The sequence below is a fragment of the Cucurbita pepo genome, chromosome 9, assembly GCF_057944985.1.
Source record: "Cucurbita pepo subsp. pepo isolate OVF chromosome 9, ASM5794498v1, whole genome shotgun sequence".
Taxonomy (NCBI): domain Eukaryota; kingdom Viridiplantae; phylum Streptophyta; class Magnoliopsida; order Cucurbitales; family Cucurbitaceae; genus Cucurbita; species Cucurbita pepo.
The window spans coordinates 8,845,668-8,869,038 of NC_141806.1; the positions used below are offsets into that span (position 1 = coordinate 8,845,668).

Sequence of the window (23,371 nt, forward strand, 5' to 3'; positions counted from 1 at the left end):
GTCTAATAAGGTCTTTCTGCAAAAGATCATTAATTTCTGCTTTGGAGAATGTTAGTAATTCTTTATTCATTTGAATAGGTCGGGCTTTCGTAGGAATATTTTTCTCCTCGAAAGCTTTGATATAAGGAAAATCAACTATATGTTGTTTCCTATTCCAAAAGGCATTTGGGATATTTGAACAAACTTCTTTTTCTAATTGAGTTTGTAAAGTTTTGATTTTAAACTGGACAGCTTTGTTTTGAATTTGTTCTTCTATTCTTTTGAGAAATTTCTTCTTTCAAAAAAGAAATTTGTTTTTCTTTATAATTTAATACATTTATTGATTGAATAATTGTATTCTTTTGAAGGTTATTTATTTCGCTAATCCTTATGGGGAAAGAAAGTTAAATTTTATCTTCTTTCCTAAGGCTTTTGATTCTAACCCTTTTTCAGTTATTCTAAAAGGATATAATTGAGTAATGAAAGGAGTACCTAGGATTAGTTCTTGTCCTAAGTCTTTTACTAGAAGGAAGGAATTTACGAAGCAAATTCCATCATTGCAAACATGAACTTTTGATAGTTTGTAATTAATTTTGAGTTTGTTGTTGTTAGCACCTCTAAGGCCCTCAGTAGTTTTTTCAAAATACTTTGTAGGTATTAGGCCTTCTTGAATGCAATTTTGATCGGCTCCAGTATCTATGAGAGCCTTTAGTGTGATTTTGAAATCATAAATTTTTAAGGTAACGAGAGCGTACCATTTTTGAAATTGAGAAGTGGTGATGGCTCCAACGAAGGAACTTTGAAAATCTTCTTCATCCAGGTTTGGTTGCGCCGTTTCCTTTTGTGCTGGCAGCCTTTCCTGAAGATTGAGAATTTCTTGACGAAGCGTATAAGATTCTGACCTGGTTTCAGATCTTAGCGCCTGTACCTCTTGTTTGAGATTATTAATCTCTCTTTGTAAATCTTGAGTAGTGAGTTCCCTCGGTTTTTCAAATCTTTGGAGAACAGATTGGAGTCTGTAGGGATTTCTTTCTTCCCTTTCAGTTGGCCTAGAGATTGTCTTGGCATCCCTAAGTCGTTGAGCAATCTTCTGTTGAATTTCTGGGTCTTGAACTTTTTCTACTACTTCGAGTAGAATTTCTTGATCCTTGGTAAGGACATTTATGCATCTTTCGCACGTCCTTTTTCCTTCTTGTTCTGATTCGTATTCTGTGCTAGAATATGAATCAGATTCTTCTTGGAGTTCGAGGATTTCTCCCTCGCTTGATTGCTCTGAGTCGGTTAGGGTCAGTCGTAATAGCTGATTTTTCAGCTCTTGATCTATATCCAACTCATTGATCTTTCCTCTGATTGGACACTTGTTAGCATAGTGTCCTTCACGACATTTGAAGCAAGTTTGCTTTTTCTTTCCTCTATGGGTTTTTGTAGGAATATACTTCCTTCTTGAGTATGTTGGCTTCTGAGACTGCACGGGTTTACTCTGATATGTTTCTCTAGGCCTGTATGAATGATAAGGTTTTGGATGCGTCTTAACCTTCTTTCGTCTGGAGGTTGAGGGAGCTTCTATTCCCTTGCATCCATATTGATCGCAAAATCTACCAAGCTCTTTTCTGTTTGATATCGAAGAATTGAGCTTGTTTTGAATCTTTGACTCATTACAAAGTCTGAGTCCTTCTTCTATGATGAAGGATGCTATGGATCCGTATGACAAAGTTTGCCATGGAATTGTTCCATTGTACTTTGTCTTAAGACCATCTTTGATCCTCCTTGAGAAGTGTTTTGGTTGTCCATTGACGAAATTCTCTTTCCAGAATTCCAACGAACTATCTGTTCTAATAAGAACTTTGCTGAAGTACATGTCTTTGTACCACCTGAAATCACCTAAGGTAGGGCATTTCAGATTCATGAGTATCTCAGCGGATCTCTCCTGGTATTTTAGAGGGTCGCCGACGAAGAATTCTATGAGGGTATATATGAGGGTGTTGACAGCATCCTCTACCCTTTCATGTTGTACCTCGGTCCTAGTTGATGGACCTTCTTCTTTGATAATTTGAGTAGTTGGTCTAATGACATAGTGGTTTAATATCTGTTGGCGGGTTGTTTCATCGAGATATTTGTCCCACCAATCCTTGAGTTGCCCGGTAAATCCGGTTACCAAAACTTGAGCTATCTGATGGTCGGATTTATGGCCTTGTAATTTATACGCGCCTGCGGCCATCATCATTTCATTTACAACATTCATTATCAGATAGTCAGACAATCCATCGATATTCCATTCATAGATTGCTAAACCATCGTAATGAGCTTGAGTTTGTAGTGTCTTTTCTTCGAACTGGATATCCGGAAAAGACGGTTGAGGATACTAGTTTTTCTGATTACTGGCATTATTTTGACTTCTTCTAGAGATCCTTTCAATTCGATTGTAGAAAGGTTCTTCTCTCTCGTTTGCAATCTCGTCTTCGAATTCTTGGTTCTCGTCATCATTGTTAACGACATTGACAGATGAATCTTGAGGCGTCATGGCGGGATTTAATATCCTGTCTAACTTTTCCTCTATCTTGGCCATTGCAGCCTCTTCTTTTGAAATTCTTTTTGTAAATATTTCGAGATTTGCCGGTCTGAGTATTGGTATTGACTCATCAACCTTTGGTACAGAGCTGCTTGCCTGTTCTTGCTGAGTACCTGATTTCTTTGAGATTTTTCCCTCGATACTTTCAAGTTGAGTAGCGATCGTGGATAAAATCTTATTTGAATAATTGTTTTGATGCTGGATATTCTTGACATCCTTTAGGGTCGGATTACCCTTTTCTAGTCCTTCCGGAATATGTTTGAAAGGGCTAGCTTTGACCTTTTCTCCGTAGTAGTTGTCGAATTCGACTTCTTCTAACGGAGGATGTTTCGAATATACCTCGCCTCTTTTGGTAGTCTTCCAACTCCTCTGGGTCAAGGTGCATACCTGCAGAATATTTTCTTCAAACCATTCGAAGAATGGTATATTTTCTTTGATGTCTTCCATATGAGAATACCACTGAGCTCTTAATTCATTTCGCTCAGCCTCTTTGTAGGTTTGGAAGAAGACATTTCTTTTTGAAGAGTTGGTAGTTGACATAAAATCTGCTTTAAAAAATTCTTTGTCTATCTGGAAATCAGCTGTAATGACATTTAGCTGGCTTTCGTAGACGGATTGAGTATCCATATCCGTATGGGTTGGAGACCTTGAGCCATCTTCATAGTGGATTGACGCCCTTTTTTGATCATAACTGACCTCTTTTTCCTTTAAGGGATCATACATTGATCTTGATATTCCTGAAGTACTTGGTCTAGAACTCAGGAATTCTTTTACTTTTGACTCTGACGAAGGTTCTTCGCTGAATTTTATTTCAACGCTTCCATCTGTTAGGCTATGGAGCCTGATACTTATTTATAGCTTGGTCAACGGTTATATCCGGTAAAGCTATATTTGGTAAAGCTATATATAGTAAAGCTATATATGGTAAAACTATATCCGGTAAAGCTATATCTGGTAAATAGCTATATATAGTAGATGACTAAATCTGGTAAAGCTATATATAGTAAACTAAGCCATATATATATCTGGTCCGGTAGAGCTTTGAAAATGTACTTTTTCTATTCTCTGTACTCTCTCTTGTTGTACATACCTGAAGTCATCAATACAAAATTCTTTTAGCCAGATTCTCCTTGCAACTTTTCTCTATCCTTTTTTCTTTGTGTTCATCTAGATCGAGCGTGTGCGTTGTTGTGCGATCCTAACAACTGGTATCGATCCTAACAACTGGTATCAGAGCCAGGCAGCAGTCAGAGCCAGGCGGATATCAGAGCAAGGCAAAATTCACCACGATCTGTGAGGATGGAAAGTTCAAAGATTGGAATTGAGAAGTTCGATGGATCCGATTTCGGTTTCTGGAAGATGCAGATTGAAGATTATCTGTACCAGAAATATCTTCACGAACCTCTGTTGGGGGTGAAGCCGGATACCATGACCACGGAACAGTGGAAGCTCAAGGATCGACAAGCCTTAGGGATGATCCGGTTGACGCTATCCAGAAACGTGGCGTTTAACATCATCAAGGAGAAGACAACGTCAGATCTGATGAAGGCGCTGTCAAATATGTATGAAAAATCGTCGGCTATGAACAAGGTGTATTTGATGCGGAGATTGTTATGAGTCCTTGTGAGAACTTCGTTATGAGCAAACATAAACGAGTTAGCTTCACAAAGACTGTTAGAGAATTGAAGAAAAGTACCGAAGAAGTAGAGGGGGTTGCATCGGCCGAAAGCGTCGCTGAAGCTCCAGAGGGGGTTGCGTCGGCCGAAAGCGTCGCTGAAGCTCCAGAGGGGGTTGCGTCGGCCGGAAGCGTCGCTGAAACTCCAGAGGAGGTTGCGTCGGCTGGAAGCATCGCTGAAACTCTAGAGGAGGTTGCGTCGTCCGAAAGCGTCGCTGAAGCTCCAGAGGGGGTTGCGTCGCCCGGAAGCGTCGCTGAAGCTCCAGAGGGGGTTGCGTCGTCCGGAAGCGTCGCTGAAGCTCCAGAGGGGGTTGCGTCGTCCGGAAGCGTCGCTGAAGCTCCAGAGGGGGTTGCGTCGTCCGGAAGCGTCGCTGAAGCTCCAGAGGGGGTTGCGTCGGCCGGAAGCGTCGCTGAAGCTCCAGAGGGGGTTGCGTCGTCCGGAAGCGTCGCTGAAGCTCCAGAGGGGGTTGCGTCGTCCGGAAGCGTCGCTGAAGCTCCAGAGGGGGTTTCGTCGTCCGGAAGCGTCGCTGAAGCTCCAGAGGGGGTTGCGTCGTCCGGAAGCGTCGCTGAAGCTCCAGAGGGGGTTGCGTCGTCTGGAAGCGTCGCTGAAGCTCCAGAGGGGGTTGCGTCGTCCGGAAGCGTCGCTGAAGCTCCAGAGGGGGTTGCGTCGTCCGGAAGCGTCGCTGAAGCTCCAGAGGGGGTTGCGTCGTCTGGAAGCGTCGCTGAAGCTCCAGAGGGGGTTGCGTCGGCCGGAAGCGTCGCTGAAGCTCCAGAGGGGGTTGCGTCGGCCGAAAGCGTCGCTGAAGCTCCAGAGGGGGTTGCGTCGGCCGGAAGCGTCGCTGAAACTCCAGAGGAGGTTGCGTCGGCTGGAAGCATCGCTGAAACTCCAGAGGAGGTTGCGTCGTCCGAAAGCGTCGCTGAAGCTCCAGAGGGGGTTGTGTCGCCCGGAAGCGTCGCTGAAGCTCCAGAGGGGGTTGCGTCGTCCGGAAGCGTCGCTGAAGCTCCAGAGGGGGTTGCGTCGTCCGGAAGCGTCGCTGAAGCTCCAGAGGGGGTTGCATCGTCCGGAAGCGTCGCTGAAGCTCCAGAGGGGGTTGCGTCGTCCGGAAGCGTCGCTGAAGCTCCAGAGGGGGTTGCGTCGTCCGGAAGCGTCGCTGAAGCTCCAGAGGGGGTTGCGTCGGCCAGAAGCGTCGCTGAAACTCCAGAGGGGTTGCGTCGGCTGGAAGCATCGCTGAAACTCCAGAGGAGGTTGCGTCGGTTGGAAGCGTCGCTGAAGCTCTAGAGGGGGTTGCGTCGTCCGGAAGCGTCGCTGAAGCTCCAGAGGGGGTTGCGTCATCCGGAAGCGTCGCTGAAGCTCCAGAGGGGGTTGCGTCGTCCGGAAGCATCGCTGAAGCTCCAGAGGGGGTTGCGTCGGCCGGAAGCGTCGCTGAAGCTCCAGAGGGGGTTGCGTCGTCCGGAAGCGTCGCTGAAGCTCCAGAGGGGGTTGCGTCGGCCAGAAGCGTCGCTGAAACTCCAGAGGAGGTTGCGTCGGCTGGAAGCATCGTTGAAACTCCAGAGGAGGTTGCGTCGGTTGGAAGCGTCGCTGAAACTCCAGAGGAGGTTGCATGGGCCTGAGACTCTTGCTGAAACACCAGAGGTGAAGCAAGTGGGAGTTGAGGTTGAGTTGCTAAAAGATTCACATAGTGATGTTGTAGCAGATACTCAAGAAACTCCTGAGACTCATGCTGTTGGCGAGGAACCCGGTCTATCATTCAAAACACAGAAGGCGATACCATTTCACTCGGAGGTTAGTTGAAGATGGTGATGTGTTTTGAGAAGATAGAGGGTGCAAAGAATCCAGCAAACATGTTGACAAAATGTGTTGATGTTGGAATATTGAGGTTGTGCAAAACCTTGGTATGGTGCAGTGAAGATGCTCATGGTCGTTTGAGAGTGAAATTCTTGGTTGACTAGATCAGTCTCCAAGGGGGAGAATTGTTAGGCTATGGAGCCTGATACTTATTTATAGCTTGGTCAACGGTTATATCCGGTAAAGCTATATTTGGTAAAGCTATATATAGTAAAGCTATATATGGTAAAACTATATCCGGTAAAGCTATATCTGGTAAATAGCTATATATAGTAGATGACTAAATCTGGTAAAGCTATATATAGTAAACTAAGCCATATATATATCTGGTCCGGTAGAGCTTTGAAAATGTACTTTTTCTATTCTCTGTACTCTCTCTTGTTGTACATACCTGAAGTCATCAATACAAAATTCTTTTAGCCAGATTCTCCTTGCAACTTTTCTCTATCCTTTTTTCTTTGTGTTCATCTAGATCGAGCGTGTGCGTTGTTGTGCGATCCTAACAACTGGTATCGATCCTAACAACTGGTATCAGAGCCAGGCAGCAGTCAGAGCCAGGCGGATATCAGAGCAAGGCAAAATTCACCACGATCTGTGAGGATGGAAAGTTCAAAGATTGGAATTGAGAAGTTCGATGGATCCGATTTCGGTTTCTGGAAGATGCAGATTGAAGATTATCTGTACCAGAAATATCTTCACGAACCTCTGTTGGGGGTGAAGCCGGATACCATGACCACGGAACAGTGGAAGCTCAAGGATCGACAAGCCTTAGGGATGATCCGGTTGACGCTATCCAGAAACGTGGCGTTTAACATCATCAAGGAGAAGACAACGTCAGATCTGATGAAGGCGCTGTCAAATATGTATGAAAAATCGTCGGCTATGAACAAGGTGTATTTGATGCGGAGATTGTTATGAGTCCTTGTGAGAACTTCGTTATGAGCAAACATAAACGAGTTAGCTTCACAAAGACTGTTAGAGAATTGAAGAAAAGTACCGAAGAAGTAGAGGGGGTTGCATCGGCCGAAAGCGTCGCTGAAGCTCCAGAGGGGGTTGCGTCGGCCGAAAGCGTCGCTGAAGCTCCAGAGGGGGTTGCGTCGGCCGGAAGCGTCGCTGAAACTCCAGAGGAGGTTGCGTCGGCTGGAAGCATCGCTGAAACTCTAGAGGAGGTTGCGTCGTCCGAAAGCGTCGCTGAAGCTCCAGAGGGGGTTGCGTCGCCCGGAAGCGTCGCTGAAGCTCCAGAGGGGGTTGCGTCGTCCGGAAGCGTCGCTGAAGCTCCAGAGGGGGTTGCGTCGTCCGAAAGCGTCGCTGAAGCTCCAGAGGGGGTTGCGTCGTCCGGAAGCGTCGCTGAAGCTCCAGAGGGGGTTGCGTCGGCCGGAAGCGTCGCTGAAGCTCCAGAGGGGGTTGCGTCGTCCGGAAGCGTCGCTGAAGCTCCAGAGGGGGTTGCGTCGTCCGGAAGCGTCGCTGAAGCTCCAGAGGGGGTTTCGTCGTCCGGAAGCGTCGCTGAAGCTCCAGAGGGGGTTGCGTCGTCCGGAAGCGTCGCTGAAGCTCCAGAGGGGGTTGCGTCGTCTGGAAGCGTCGCTGAAGCTCCAGAGGGGGTTGCGTCGTCCGGAAGCGTCGCTGAAGCTCCAGAGGGGGTTGCGTCGTCCGGAAGCGTCGCTGAAGCTCCAGAGGGGGTTGCGTCGTCTGGAAGCGTCGCTGAAGCTCCAGAGGGGGTTGCGTCGGCCGGAAGCGTCGCTGAAGCTCCAGAGGGGGTTGCGTCGGCCGAAAGCGTCGCTGAAGCTCCAGAGGGGGTTGCGTCGGCCGGAAGCGTCGCTGAAACTCCAGAGGAGGTTGCGTCGGCTGGAAGCATCGCTGAAACTCCAGAGGAGGTTGCGTCGTCCGAAAGCGTCGCTGAAGCTCCAGAGGGGGTTGTGTCGCCCGGAAGCGTCGCTGAAGCTCCAGAGGGGGTTGCGTCGTCCGGAAGCGTCGCTGAAGCTCCAGAGGGGGTTGCGTCGTCCGGAAGCGTCGCTGAAGCTCCAGAGGGGGTTGCTTCGTCCGGAAGCGTCGCTGAAGCTCCAGAGGGGGTTGCGTCGTCCGGAAGCGTCGCTGAAGCTCCAGAGGGGGTTGCGTCGTCCGGAAGCGTCGCTGAAGCTCCAGAGGGGGTTGCGTCGGCCAGAAGCGTCGCTGAAACTCCAGAGGGGTTGCGTCGGCTGGAAGCATCGCTGAAACTCCAGAGGAGGTTGCGTCGGTTGGAAGCGTCGCTGAAGCTCTAGAGGGGGTTGCGTCGTCCGGAAGCGTCGCTGAAGCTCCAGAGGGGGTTGCGTCATCCGGAAGCGTCGCTGAAGCTCCAGAGGGGGTTGCGTCGTCCGGAAGCATCGCTGAAGCTCCAGAGGGGGTTGCGTCGGCCGGAAGCGTCGCTGAAGCTCCAGAGGGGGTTGCGTCGTCCGGAAGCGTCGCTGAAGCTCCAGAGGGGGTTGCGTCGGCCAGAAGCGTCGCTGAAACTCCAGAGGAGGTTGCGTCGGCTGGAAGCATCGTTGAAACTCCAGAGGAGGTTGCGTCGGTTGGAAGCGTCGCTGAAACTCCAGAGGAGGTTGCATGGGCCTGAGACTCTTGCTGAAACACCAGAGGTGAAGCAAGTGGGAGTTGAGGTTGAGTTGCTCAAAGATTCACAGAGTGATGTTGTAGCGGATACTCAAGAAACTCCTGAGACTCTTGCTGAGAAACCAGAGGTGAAGCAAGTGGGAGTTGAGGTTGAGTTGCTCAAAGATTCACAGAGTGATGTTGTAGCGGATACTTAAGAAACTTCTGACACTCTTGCTGAGAAACCAGAGGTGAAGCAAGTAGGAGTTGAGGTTGAGTTGCTCAAAGATTCACAGAGTGATGTTGTAGCGGATACTCAAGAAACTCCTGAGACTCTTGCTGAGAAACCAGAGGTGAAGCAAGTGGGAGTTGAGGTTGAGTTGCTAAAAGATTCACATAGTGATGTTGTAGCAGATACTCAAGAAACTCCTGAGACTCATGCTGTTGGCGAGGAACCCGGTCTATCATTCAAAACACAGAAGGCGATACCATTTCACTCGGAGGTTAGTTGAAGATGGTGATGTGTTTTGAGAAGATAGAGGGTGCAAAGAATCCAGCAAACATGTTGACAAAATGTGTTGATGTTGGAATATTGAGGTTGTGCAAAACCTTGGTATGGTGCAGTGAAGATGCTCATGGTCGTTTGAGAGTGAAATTCTTGGTTGACTAGATCAGTCTCCAAGGGGGAGAATTGTTAGGCTATGGAGCCTGATACTTATTTATAGCTTGGTCAACGGTTATATCCGGTAAAGCTATATTTGGTAAAGCTATATATAGTAAAGCTATATATGGTAAAACTATATCCGGTAAAGCTATATCTGGTAAATAGCTATATATAGTAGATGACTAAATCTGGTAAAGCTATATATAGTAAACTAAGCCATATATATATCTGGTCCGGTAGAGCTTTGAAAATGTACTTTTTCTATTCTCTGTACTCTCTCTTGTTGTACATACCTGAAGTCATCAATACAAAATTCTTTTAGCCAGATTCTCCTTGCAACTTTTCTCTATCCTTTTTTCTTTGTGTTCATCTAGATCGAGCGTGTGCGTTGTTGTGCGATCCTAACAACTGGTATCGATCCTAACACCATCGTCATGTTCGATAATTTGGACTGGGTTTTGAGATTCTTTCCTCTTTGGAAGATTTGCATCTTCTATTTTCCAGAGAGTGCTTCTGGTTATTTGATCCCAAGAGAGTGTTTTTGGGACAGTCACTGATGATTTTCCAATATTTGCTTCTATGAGCATAGTCCATCCTTTTGGTGAGGATCTTAATGCTCTTGGAGAAATGTTTGTATTCATATGCTTATAATAAACCCTGAATATAACGACTGAAGAATGGGTTTCAGCCTTGATGTTTAAATTTTTTGACTGTAAATCTAGCATGAGAGCTCATAATATGTGTGGGTCTTGGAGAGACAGAGTAAAGTTTGGATAACAATTGAAATAGACTGGTCCATTCTCTAAATTGGATTGAACCATTCCCAATAAAGAATTTGAGAAATCTTCATGTCTCTTATCTCGTAAGGAGATAAGGACTGGGATATCTAATCCAAGTCTGAACAATGGTTTTACCGCGACTTGGACAAGACCGACATGGAGATAGTTAAACTCTTCACGATGTTGGAGTATAAGAGATCTTGAAAAAAGATTCAGAGATTCCCTATTGCTATGAATTGGGATGTTCTTCTCTAAGAATTTGATGCATGATCTTTGAGTAAAATTGAAGGTTGAAATTTGGTAGATAGTTTTAGGATCTACCTTTGGAATAGTCCAATTTTTGAGTTGATCTTCGATTCTAGCAATCTGGTATTCTTGATTGATAGTATTTGAGATTGTGAGATTTTCTCCCGTTCGATGTTCATTTGAACTTTCTTCTTCATCGGTAGAGCATTTGAGATGGCTTGATTTTCTGAGCTTTCTAAGAAATTCGTTCATAAGATAGATAAGAAAAGAGTAGGATGATTTTTCTCTGAATTGTTCAATTGATGTTCAAGAGAGAGCTATCGGCCGATCGATGCCCTCTTTACATTGATGAAGTCCCTTTATAGACTTCGAGTTTGATCGTAAATTTGAAAAACGTCAACTAAGAGATAAGATCGAATCTAAGAGGACAGGACCCCTGCAAGATCTGTTTTCCTATAAGACATAAAGTAAACTAATAATTTAAAAGACTAATAATTTACCGACATTAGTAATTGGCATGTGAGCCTTTACTGTGTGGCTGACAAGTTGTCAATCTTTGTTTTGTCTCTGGTAAAGTTGTCAGGTTGTAGATAAGATTTTCTTCAGAATTTTTCATATGACTAAGCACCCAAGCTTGCCAACGGACTTACTGCGCTTCCCGCGTCTTACCACCTGGAACACAAGGGCTATTCGCTCAGCTATCACATACTCCAAATTCTTCTGAATTTTCATATCTTCCTCCTGGTTTCTGTGATATCGCTCTTAAAGATCGAGTAACTCCTCTTCCCTCACGAATAGAAGGCTCTGATACCATTTACAAATGCTTAATGTTTTCTCTGAATTGTTCAATTGATATTCAAGAGAGAGCTATCGGCCGATCGATGCCCTCTTTACATTGATGAAGTCCCTTTATAGACTTCGAGTTTGATCGTAAATTTGAAAAATGTCAACTAAGAGATAAGATCGAATCTAAGAGGACAGGACCCCTGCAAGATCTGTTTTCCTATAAGACATAAAGTAAACTAATAATTTAAAAGACTAATAATTTACCGACATTAGTAATTGGCATGTGAGCCTTTACTGTGTGGCTGACAAGTTGTCAATCTTTGTTTTGTCTCTGGTAAAGTTGTCAGGTTGTAGATAAGATTTTCTTCAGAATTTTTCATATGACTAAGCACCCAAGCTTGCCAACGGACTTACTGCGCTTCCCGCGTCTTACCACCTGGAACACAAGGGCTATTCGCTCAGCTATCACATACTCCAAATTCTTCTGAATTTTCATATCTTCCTCCTGGTTTCTGTGATATCGCTCTTAAAGATCGAGTAACTCCTCTTCCCTCACGAATAGAAGGCTCTGATACCATTTACAAATGCTTATTGCCTCCAATTTCAGGGGTAAGACTGGGCGAATAGCTGGGGACATAGGGTGTAAGAAGGAATTCACTCCTACCCACTTTTAGGGATAGAAGAGAGGTAGTTCCTTTAAGCACTGACTCCGGTTGTTGAACAAAGGGCCCCCACCCTCTCATTGGCCTGAGAGTGATTCGGTTCACTGGTTGGACCACAAACCAATTGTTCATTAGAGGATCAGTGAGACATAAGGAACAAGAAGTAACTTCAGGGGTAAAACGGTAAATTAACCCAGCTCTAGTAACGAACAACCTGTGAAGGATCGACTTACCAATCATGGTTATATCAAATGGACAGAAATATATCTATAGTGAGGGGAGTGCAACTACTAGGCTATAGTGGAGTGTCCTAGTAGTTAACGAATGTTGGTTAACAAGGTTAAGAAGTTTAACTGGTTAATCGTTGGAGCCCATGATCTATAGGTCCATTAGGTCCCTTTGCTAGCTCATATCGGACTAAACCATAGAATAGTGTGACAAGTGAGTTCGAAGTGTTCGAATTCGAATTAGGGAATATGCGCTACATATATACGATATATTTAACTGCATTTTTGTTTTATTTACAAATTAAACAAAAAGAGAGAATCTGAGATATTTAAATAAGATTTAAATATTTTATTCAAATATGTGTTGATTGGGATTGGCATTTGAATTAATATTAAATATTAATTAAATAGTTTAATTAATCATTTAATATTACTTTAATTTGAAATTAATTGTTGAATTAAAATGAAGAAAGTAAAAATGTTGACTTCATTTAATGGAAAATCCATGTTAGTGGTATTTTGAGGTGTCAAAATTTGGTTTAACCAAACTTGCATGCTTGCGAAATAAACCCCACATATTTGAGTGGAATTTGAGTGTCAAAATTTGGTTAACTCAAACTTGCATGAACATGCAAACATGACTCTATAAATTGAGTGATCATGGTACATGGAATGTCTTACTTTGGGAAAAACCTTGAGGAAAACCTCTCACAAACACTCTCTTCATATTTACTAAATCCCTCCCAAGTTTAGTCACTCACCGGATTCCACAATCTCGTTCAAAGGCCGGAGGATAGTGGAGAAGACACTAGTGGTGGTTCGAAACCGGTTCGTGAAAAAAAAAAAGAAGGAAATTTGAGCGACAGAAGGTTAGTATTCAAACTCATTGAGTTTTAATGCTTTTGAACATGCCAGCTAATTTACTATAATTGATGTACTTAGAGTGCCTAAGATCCAAATTTCTTCCGCATGTGTTATATTAACACCATCATAGGAAAAATTTTGCCAGTCAATGTTTATAAAATAAGAGGGAAATCAAAATGTGTATTAATATATGCCAAATTCATCTAACGAGGGAAGCGGGAATGAGATACATGATTCCCTAGGTCCATAATCCCTCTATTACTTCTAAACTCTAGAGTACCCTCTCGTCACGATCAAGCAATCTACTTGTAGTCTCTCATCACATCCTTAACCTAGCAGGGAACCAATTGTTTACTTTTGTCCCGAGTTTCCACACTCTTGATACAAAGGCCTGGGCAGAAAACTTATCCTTCGTAATGGTACACGGTGGGGAAGAACATGGTGAGTGTTGGTCTACTTGCATCCATGGGAGTATTAACTGGTGAACCCGTCCCACAGGCCATGAAGTAACCTATGGTGAGGGGGTGCTACCCCTCGGTACATGCCACCTAAACAAGTTACTCACATGATCAACGGCTTCTCATAGGACGGATCTTACGTGCAGGGTAACTACTACCTTGCATCGTGATTAATGTCCTAAAACACGATGTGTCCACAATGCAGTGTAGTCGATCTACCACTGAGTAACAAGCCTTGGACATAGGATTGCCAGGTGTATGGCTAGTGCCGTAAATCCTAGGGGGAGTGTCTTGGAGAATAAATCAATAACAGAATAAATACCTAGAAAGTACCAAGAACAAGAGAAAGATCTAGGTCTAGAACATGGATCAAGACCCTAGTTCTAAGTACAAGAACCAAGAACCAAGAACCATGGTACTAAGGCCCTTAAAGGATGACCAAGGTTTTAGAATCCAAGGACCAATGTCCTTAGAATAAATCACGATAAGAACCCCAAGTCAAGAACAAGTGGGCCTAAGTACTTACAATAAGAAACAAGAACAAGACAAGAAAGAGTGTGGTATCCTAGCATATCAACGAATGGATTGAGAGCCTACAAGCAGGCTACATACTAAGTCTTTGTACTCATTCCTTATTCTCCATTTTTTTCAGGTAAGGAGCTGGTCGAAGTCGGGAGTGGACTCTTGGGCAGGTGCCATAGAATAAACTCACCCGTCGTCCTCAACTCTTTTGTTTTAAAATGCTTTGAGTTCGTTTCTTATTTTGTGTTTTAAATTTTGTCGTGCTGTAAATTACTTATGTGCGCACACTATTTGTTATAATATTGTCTCACCCTCTGATCGCCCTTCGAGATTCCATTGGTCTCAGACCTTTAAAGGTGTTCAATCCTAAGTCTCGACCCACCAATCTCCGTGCTTACCCTAGACTTAACTCGATTCTGTTGCTTATTCTTTAAAGGGAGAGATCACACAATAATTCACCAGGAGTCACACATGCTCAATGGGACGATAACATCCATCCAGCAGCCAGATTGCTGATAAATAAACATCTCATCCGCTGTCATAGCATGATTACTTACACCAGTACTAAAGTATATCAAGACAGTATACTGGGTAAGACAAGAAATTTCAACAACTAGCAAGTCTGTTTTCATTTTTAGTAAGTTTGCTAGGTCGTTGTTAATCAAGAATAGCTACCTAGGATTAATTTTACTAGCATGCATTCATAAGCAAGCGAATTGTAAAAGTACTGCTTTGTAGGTTTTCATGTTGTTACTTACAGATTTGTCGTGTGCCTTCTCGAGTAGGATTAGAGGACAAAAAGAAAGTCTATACACGCTCTCACGTGCTTTTCTAGCACCAAAGAAGTTTTCTACGTGCGCATATACAGTCACGGGTCGCGTATCGTTGGTTAGTGAATAGGTCGGGTAGGATTTTGAGCACCCGGATCAAACTCCAGTTCTTTGGTACTGTTTGAGTTCATGGGCTCCAACGATCCGAGATCAACTAGCTAAACTCATTAACCTTTTAACCAACATTCGTTAACTACGAGGACACTCCACTATAGACTAGTAGTTGCACTCCCCTCACTATAGATATATTTTTGTCCATTTGATATAACCATGATTAGTAAGTCGATCCTTCACAGGTTGTTCGTAACTAGAGCTGGGTCAATTTACCGTTTTTACTCCTAAAGTTACTTCTTGTTCCTTAAGTCCCACTGATCCTCTGATGAACAATTGGTTTGTGGTCCAACCACCAAACCGAATCCCTCTTAGGCCAATGAGATGGTGGGGCCCCTTGTTCATGTAACAACCCTAAATTTCCACATATTTAGAGTCGCCACTAACGTCTCATGCTCATCTATAATGCGGAAATATAACTCTTACATGAACATCATTTATAATGTAAACTTTTAAAAACGTTTAAAACAACTCCTTCTCTGGAAAACATAGCCATGGTCTTACCTGTTTAAATACAAAATACTAAAATTTAGAGATAATAAAAACAAATACAAAATAATTTAAAACAATGCAATGCAAAACAACCTATTATAACTCAAAACTAAGAATTTAAATATGAGTCTACCCTATGCACGTGCCATAGTCTCATCTCGCGATGCCGCCGTCTTCCGTACAAGTGCGCCTTGCCCTTTACCTGAAAAATGATGTGGCACACGACCTAAGTATTTCAAAGAATACTCAGTAAGTGGCCCCACTATAGGGGCCACACAAATGCAAACACATGCAATCATGATTTAGGGACCTATCTCTAATCCTCTTAGGGGTGGCGTCCAGTCTCGAACGAATTGGATGTGTAGTACTTCCCAACACACGACTCACACGTTCGAGTGTGAATCCCAAGGGCGATAGCACACCCCCTGGACCCTCTGGTCAAGCTAATATGTAGCTACGTTTGGAGGTCAGTGGAACCCCATAGTGTCATGCGCCTCATGAACATTCTCATCTGTGTGCGTTTGCACCTGTGCGCATTCGCGCTCATCATATGGTGCGCGTCCGCACTCATCATCTCTAGGGGAAGTAGCCCTATGCTTATTTACATACAATATGCATGAGGTCGCTCTAAATCCATCATAATGTCTCTTCTGATACAACCCTCTAGTCTCATCCTTTGTTACTCTAGGTAACACATGCTCGTGGATATTTATATTAATATCATTTTCACGCTCTTAAGGTTGTGTCCTATGTCGATCTAACGACATGATGCAATATGACACGCATCATCATATAGCATGCTCAATATGGAAAACATCATCATATTAAGGTAAACATCATGCAATCATCATACTCATCATATTGCCACAAAGTGCATCAAACATATCAAGTTCGTCATTCATCAAAATATGTATGTACTGCACACATCATCAAGTATCGTAACCCACACATCATCATAACTCATACATCATCATAACTCATACAATTTTTAGCCTATCCTATAGTAAGGCCACTTACTTGGTTGGCCTTGGCCGAAGTACTCCCTAAATAGCTAAATGTAAGCTCCCGTTCCGTGAGAGCTGCTTCCTACGTTGCCGGGGTTTGTTTCCTATCACACCGTTCACCACTTTCCGTTAGTATTTCACAATTAATTTACCTATAATTCAATAAATGTGAAATATGGCGCTAAAACGGCCTCGGATACCTTAATCGGACCCAAAACAGATTCGGGAGGGTCGAAACAGTGGAAATCGAGCTAAAAATAGGTGAGCCGAGCTGAACAGCCGCTGGAGCCACCGGAGCGTCACTGGAGGGAGCCCAAGCCGTTGCACCGAGTCGAGGTGAGGGACCGCCTGCGCCGCTATTTGACACTTGGCAGCAACAGAGCGAGCTACGTCGTACGGTAGCGTCGCATCGTAGCGCGGGTCGCAGCACGGTTCAAGTAGTGGTCCAGGTCGTGGGCTTCAAAAGGCTACTGGGCCAAGACTAATCGTTGGGCCTCAGCTTACTGGGCTGGGTTGCAAGTGTTTGGGTTGTAGGCCGGCTCGATTGGACCGTGGGTCTGGTCTCGGGTTGGTTCAACTAAACCGTAGCTGCTGGGCTGGTTTGAGGTTTGGGCCACTGTAGTTGGGCTGGGCTGAAGGCAGAGGTCGAGGGAAAGAATGGGCTGGCTCTCTCGAGTCTTGGGTTCGGGTTGACTCGGATCTATGGATCTCGTCTTCCTTACCCAACTTTGGCCAATTTTCCGGTGAGTTTTCTCTCTCCTTCCCGTGGTGTTTCTGTTGCCGATTTCGGTCCTCTTTTTCTTCCTTTTCCTCTTTATTTGTCGTCCTTCTTTCTTTTCTGGGAGTTTTGCAGCCTAAAATTTCCTAAAACCACAGATCTAAGAACGATTAGGAAAACCCAACCTTTTGACCTCGGTTATCGACGACGGCGCTTACGAAAAAGCACAAAACGCACCTTGAGTTATTGTGCTTTCATTAGGGATCCTTCTCATGGTGGTAACAGGTCGTTTGGTGTCGGTTTGAGGGTGGTTTGAGGGTTCGTCGGAGAAACTGGATACTCGCCGACGTTTATCCGAAATCTCTCTCTCTCGTATTTTATTTCTTTTCTCCCTTTGAAGGTATTCTGATAGGTGCTGGGAGTCGTGGGCTGAAGACTGGGCGTGGTGTGGCCGTCATTTCGCGTGGGGTCTGGGAAACTGGGCGTGGTGTGGCCGTCGTTTCGTAGTCTATTACGTGGATAGGGTCCGTAATGTACTTCCTCAGCATCGACACGTGAAATACATCATGTACTCCTGAGAGGGCTGGAGGTAGGGCTAACTTATACACTACTGGACCAACTAGCTCTTGGATCTCGAATGGTCCAATGAATTTAGGACTTAACTTGCCCTTATGTCCGAATCTTAACACACCTTTCATAGTTGCCACCTTGAGGAATACTGGGTCCCCTATCTCAAACTCCAGGCTTTTACGCCTTACATCGGCGTAACTTTTCTGTCTACTTTGAGCGGTACGCATCCTCGCTTGAATTTTCTGGACAGCCTCATTGGTGAATCGAACCAGCTCGGGTCCTACTAATTCTCTCTCTCCTACTTCGTCCGAACATAGTGGGGACCTACACCGTTTCCCGTACAGGGCCTCAAACGGTGCCATTCCAATAGTTGCTTGGAAACTGTTGTTATACGAGAATTCCATCAGGTGGAGTTTGGAATCCCAACTTCCCTTAAAATCTAGTACACAAGCGCGTAGCATGTCCTCTAGAATTTGGTTTAAACGCTCCGTTTGTCCATCTATTTGGGGCTGAAAGGCAATAGTTGCTTGGAAACTGTTGTTATACGAGAATTCCATCAGGTGGAGTTTGGAATCCCAACTTCCCTTAAAATCTAGTACACAAGCGCGTAGCATGTCCTCTAGAATTTGGTTTAAACGCTCCGTTTGTCCATCTATTTGGGGCTGAAAGGCGGTACTAAAGTCGAGGCGGGTACCCAGCGCTTTTTGAAGTCTGAGCTAGAACGCTGACGTAAAGCGTGGGTCCCGATCTGACACTATAGATACTTGGGCTCCATGTAGTCTTACTATTTCTTTCACATACAGCTATGCCCAATTGTCAACTGTATATGTAGCTTTCCCAGGTAGGAAGTGTGCCGACTTGGTCAACCTATCGACAACTACCCGATCATTGTATAGCCTTTAAGTGTTTTGGGTAATCCTACTATGAAGTCCATTGCTATGTTTTCCCACTTCCACTCTAGTATGCTTAGGGGCTGCAACAACCCCGCCGCATTTTATTTAGGAGCTTTCATTTGTTGAAAAACTAAACACTTGCTCACAAACTCGGTCACGTCCCTCTTCATGCTCTTCCACCAGAAGTGTTGTTTTAAATCTTGGTACATCTTAGTACCTCCTAGGTGCATGGCAAATGGCGAGTTGTGAGCTTCGTTAGTATTTCTTTCCTAAGCTCCTCTATTGTCAAGACATATAGGCGTCCCTGATACAATAGCCCTTCATCTGTGGTCTTCGAGAATCCATTTACTAGACTCTCAGCTAGCTGGCTTAAGACTTTCTGTAGGTTTGGATCATCTCGTTGGGAGGTAACCATTCTTTGCCTAAGTATAGGTTGCACTGTAAGTCGAGCCAGTTGTGCCATGATTTTCTCGGTCGCTACAACTATGTTGGCTCCCTTGAATTTTCTTTGTACCCTTACTTCCCTCGTAATGAGGGCCGAAGAGTGGGCCACATTTCTACTCAAAGCGTCTACGACCACATTTGCTTTTCTAGGGTGGTACTGGATATCTACATCGTAGTCCTTCACCAATTCTAACCACCTTCTCTGTCTCATATTTGACTCTTTCTGGGTGAAGAAATATTTAAAATCTTGTGGTCGGTTAAACTTTGAATTTTCTCTCCATACAGTTAGTGTCACCAAATTTCAGCGTGAACACTACAGCAGCCAACTCCAGGTCGTGGTTAGGGTAATTATCTTCGTATTAATTTAGTTGACGGGACGCGTATGCAACAACTTTACCGTGTTGCATTAACACACATCCTAGCCCATTCTTTAAAGGCGTCACTAATACAATTAGTTTATATAAAACTGATTCACGAAATATTTAATCTGTATTTATAAATTCATTAATTGAGAAGATTAATATTTCACAGATGATCATATGCGACTTGATTTTAATTCTTAGTGAGTTATGAACTCTTGTCTATGAAGGTTATCCTTTTATTTGTATGGATGAGAATGACTTTCGTAACCTAATCATTATGCCTGCAATTTTCAGTACTTGACCAAACGGGAGATGGGAACATAATTTCACGAGATGACTTTCACCCATTCTCATATATGTAAGTAGATGAGTAGTTTCCTTTAGTGTTGATTTTGAGATTTGAACAATGAGGCCCACCCCTCTTACTGGCTCGAGAGGGACTTAGTTTATGATTGAATCATTAACAAATGGTTCATTAGAGAATAAGTGATACTTAAGGGGAAAGATATAATTAAGGGGTATAAAGAACTTTTGACCCAGCTGTAATTACGGAAAAATTGTGAATGATTGACTTGTTTGTAATGATTATATCAATTGACACAACTTGTTCTACCATCCATAAAAGTGCAACTCTAAATATATAGTTAACGAATCAAAATTGATTAATTAAGACTTTAATTTAGTTAAAAGAAAAATTTGAAGGATACAAATTAAAATTTAATCTAAGAAAATAGATCTAATTTGAAGGGTTGGAATAAATATTTAATATGTTAAATAAATACAAATAGAGAAAAATATATTTGATTTAAAGTGTTTATTTAATATATTAGATATATTAAATATAAAAAGACAAAAAAAAAAAAAAAAAAAACTTAATGTGAACCGTTCACATTAATATTTAATACATCAACTATATTAAACATAAAAGCTAAAAGTAGGTTTATTGTATCACACTTCCATCTTGGCTAAGAATCCCCGGTTATCCCCCGACTATAACTCCGCATCATTTTTTAGTATAAACGATGCACAAGTCACCTTTTGATCTTCGGGACAGTTCATTTATAACGATTCGAAATTTTTTATTTAATTTAAGGTCGCGACTGTATACATATCATAAATATTGAATGCGGAAATACTACCATTTAAACTTTCATGAATCATAACCTTCAACTTAAAACACAGCCATGGACTTACGTGTTTCGAATAAAACTTTAAAAACAACACAACAAAAGGCTAAATAAAATAAATGAATGTTTAAATTAAAAACATCATATCCTAGTCTAAGTTTAAGAAAATAAATACGACTACTCTATGCATGTGCTATAGTCTCGAGTTGCGATGCCGTCGTCAGCCGTACAGGAATGCCTTGCCTTAATCTAAAATAAAGGTAGCACGTGGCTTGAGTATTTTAAGAAATACTCAGTAAATGACCCCACTATTGGGGGTGAAATGCAAGAACATGCAAATGCAATGACGGAACCTATCATTTAAATCCATTTTCCTACGGTACTGTCCTAACGGGTAATTTGGATGTGTATCATATACTCTACACATAGCCCATACGTGCGAGTATGGACTCACCAGTCAGTTCGCACACCGCTGGGCACCCTTCCTTGTTAGGCGAGCATACTCCGGGAGCTCCTTAGGCCAGACACCCGTTAGAACTAGTAAACGTCACAACAACATTAGGTTAACCATAATGATCGTACCCCTGCCTGACCGTCGCAGCATTATGATAAACATAATGATCGTTTTCCTGCGTAGTCATCGCAACATTATGATAACCATAATGATCGTATTCCTTCCTCGTAACGTATTTGTCCGTACTATTGTGAAGGGTAAGGGGTATCCCCCAATGCATGAACACACAATAATGCATGAAGTCCCAACATTTTTTCATTTTCATTATCATTTAATACAACCCCACTAGCGTTCCGTACATCCCATATCATTTTTCATATCACTTATCATATCTTTCATGCATACGCTGGGGTCGTATTTCATGCTAGTTCGTTGTTTTGCATGTCAATCATATCATATCATTCAAATTACATAAGTGTATCATAATCATAACATTTCATGCTTCGAGGCATAATAATTTTCATCATATACGTATCATGCCATAACATATCGCATCGCAATATTCATATCATAAGCATGTCAATTTATCACATATCTTACCATAACATATTGTCTTTATATCATATCACAATATATATACATCCATCATTCACATGTCGTATCATAATCATATCATATCGTAAACACTTCGTGGTCATATCATTCCCTAACTTAACATAGCCTTAACATTCTTATACCTATCACAGTCATGTCGTTACATGAACGTACCCTGACGTTATCGTTCTATCAATCTATCATAATTCTATCTCTTTCTACCCATAACCTAACTATATTCTTTTATCAACCTCTCATATCCATAGTACTTCTAGATGTAACCTCACCTTCACGTTTCATGAACAAATCTTACTTCTATCGATTCACAAATAATTCACACATATTAGTATATATGACATGTGTAGAACCACGAGCATGTGTCAACATCAAATATAACCATATCAATAGTAAGGTCATTTACCTGGTTAGCTTAAGTTGTTGTCACGAATATATCCTTAATGAATGTTCGATTCTGTCCCTTGAAATCCAAGTCAACCTATTTGAGCCCATGACATCAGTTTCAAGTTTGAACCCTATCAAATTACCTCTCTAATTTAGATTGGTCCATTTACTTTTATTAAAAATCTTGTTTTCTATGATTTTGTATAAAAAAATTGACAGAGTTATTTTGTGTCTGTATTTACTTTTCTTTCTATATTTAGTTTAAGTTTTTTAATACTGGAATCTTTTTTTTTTTTTTTTTATTTGTATTTACTCTATAGCCTTTTAATTTTGTTCACATGTATTCCAAATTTATAGTGGATCTCTATTTTCAAATCTTTCGTGTTTTCTTTTGTTTGACATAATTTACTAGAATTATATAAATGATTAATATTTAGCTTCTAAGTCAAAGCTAAACCATTGTAATGACCATATCTATCTTCACGTAAATCTCTCTTTTTGCCAACGGTGACTTTATAACTCAAAGCTAAACCATTTTGGGTACACTGCAAAGCCTATGATATCTTTGTTCACTCGAAATGGAGTAGACTAGTCAAACTGTGGTAGGACGAAGGTGGCTCTTCAAAAAAGACATGACCACAGGTTACATTGGGTCACCACCATATGATGCCCTTGATTATCTTTTTAAAAAAGTTCAAAAGTATTCTTATGTATATGAATGAATTTGTTAACACCATTTTAAAAATACTCAAGAATAAGATTGAAAATAAATTGTCTATTTGAATTGAATTGTATTATATTCATATTGGGAAATGTTCATAAATGAGAGAGTTCCAGACAAAATTGAAGAGAAAAGTGATTTAAGAGTATTTTTGAATTTTTTTTTCTTTTTAAAATTATGAGTATTAACTAAACGTTTAAAAGTTGAATTGTATTTTCAAACAAGATATTAACGGTTTCATCTCACTAACAATAAACTTATTTTTTATTTTTATTTATTTATTTGAAAAGTAAAAGATATATTTCAAGATTTTTTTTTTGTTAGAATATTGATGAAACATTGCGAGGTTCTAAGGATATTTTGTTTAAACATTAAAATTTATAATTATTAACTATTTTTTGGATCATGGACATCATGGACAACTTGTTGTTGTGGTGTAGTGGTTATCACGTTAGTCTTACACACTAAAGGTCTCCAGTTCAATCCTGGGCAACAACATGCTTCTTTGCTTGCAATGGTGTAGTTTTCGGATGGGAAACATTTTTGTTCATCCAAGACTCATACTTTGAGAAATTTGTGTAACGCTCACTAAGAACTTTAAGTTCGCTTAAGAGTTTGACATGTTAACTCAATTAACCTCAGAGTCACTCTTAACTACCACATTGAAACTTAAAGAAAATCTTTGAAACATTATCTTTCTTGAACTCCTATCTCTTGACTTTTGTTACCTTAATTTATTCCTTATATTTAATAAATAACTGCACGAGGCTTCATGCATTCCCCATGACATAGTCTTAATACTTGCATCCA

The 23,371-nt window shown here is 42.2% G+C and overlaps 1 non-coding gene across 1 annotated transcript; it reads left to right on the forward strand.

Annotated features, from left to right (window-relative positions):
• The first annotated feature begins 22,986 nt into the window (after positions 1–22,986).
• Positions 22,987–23,059, forward strand: TRNAV-UAC (transfer RNA valine (anticodon UAC)). Its single transcript has one exon. It is a non-coding gene; the product is annotated as a tRNA-Val (tRNA).
• The last annotated feature ends 312 nt before the right edge of the window (positions 23,060–23,371 follow it).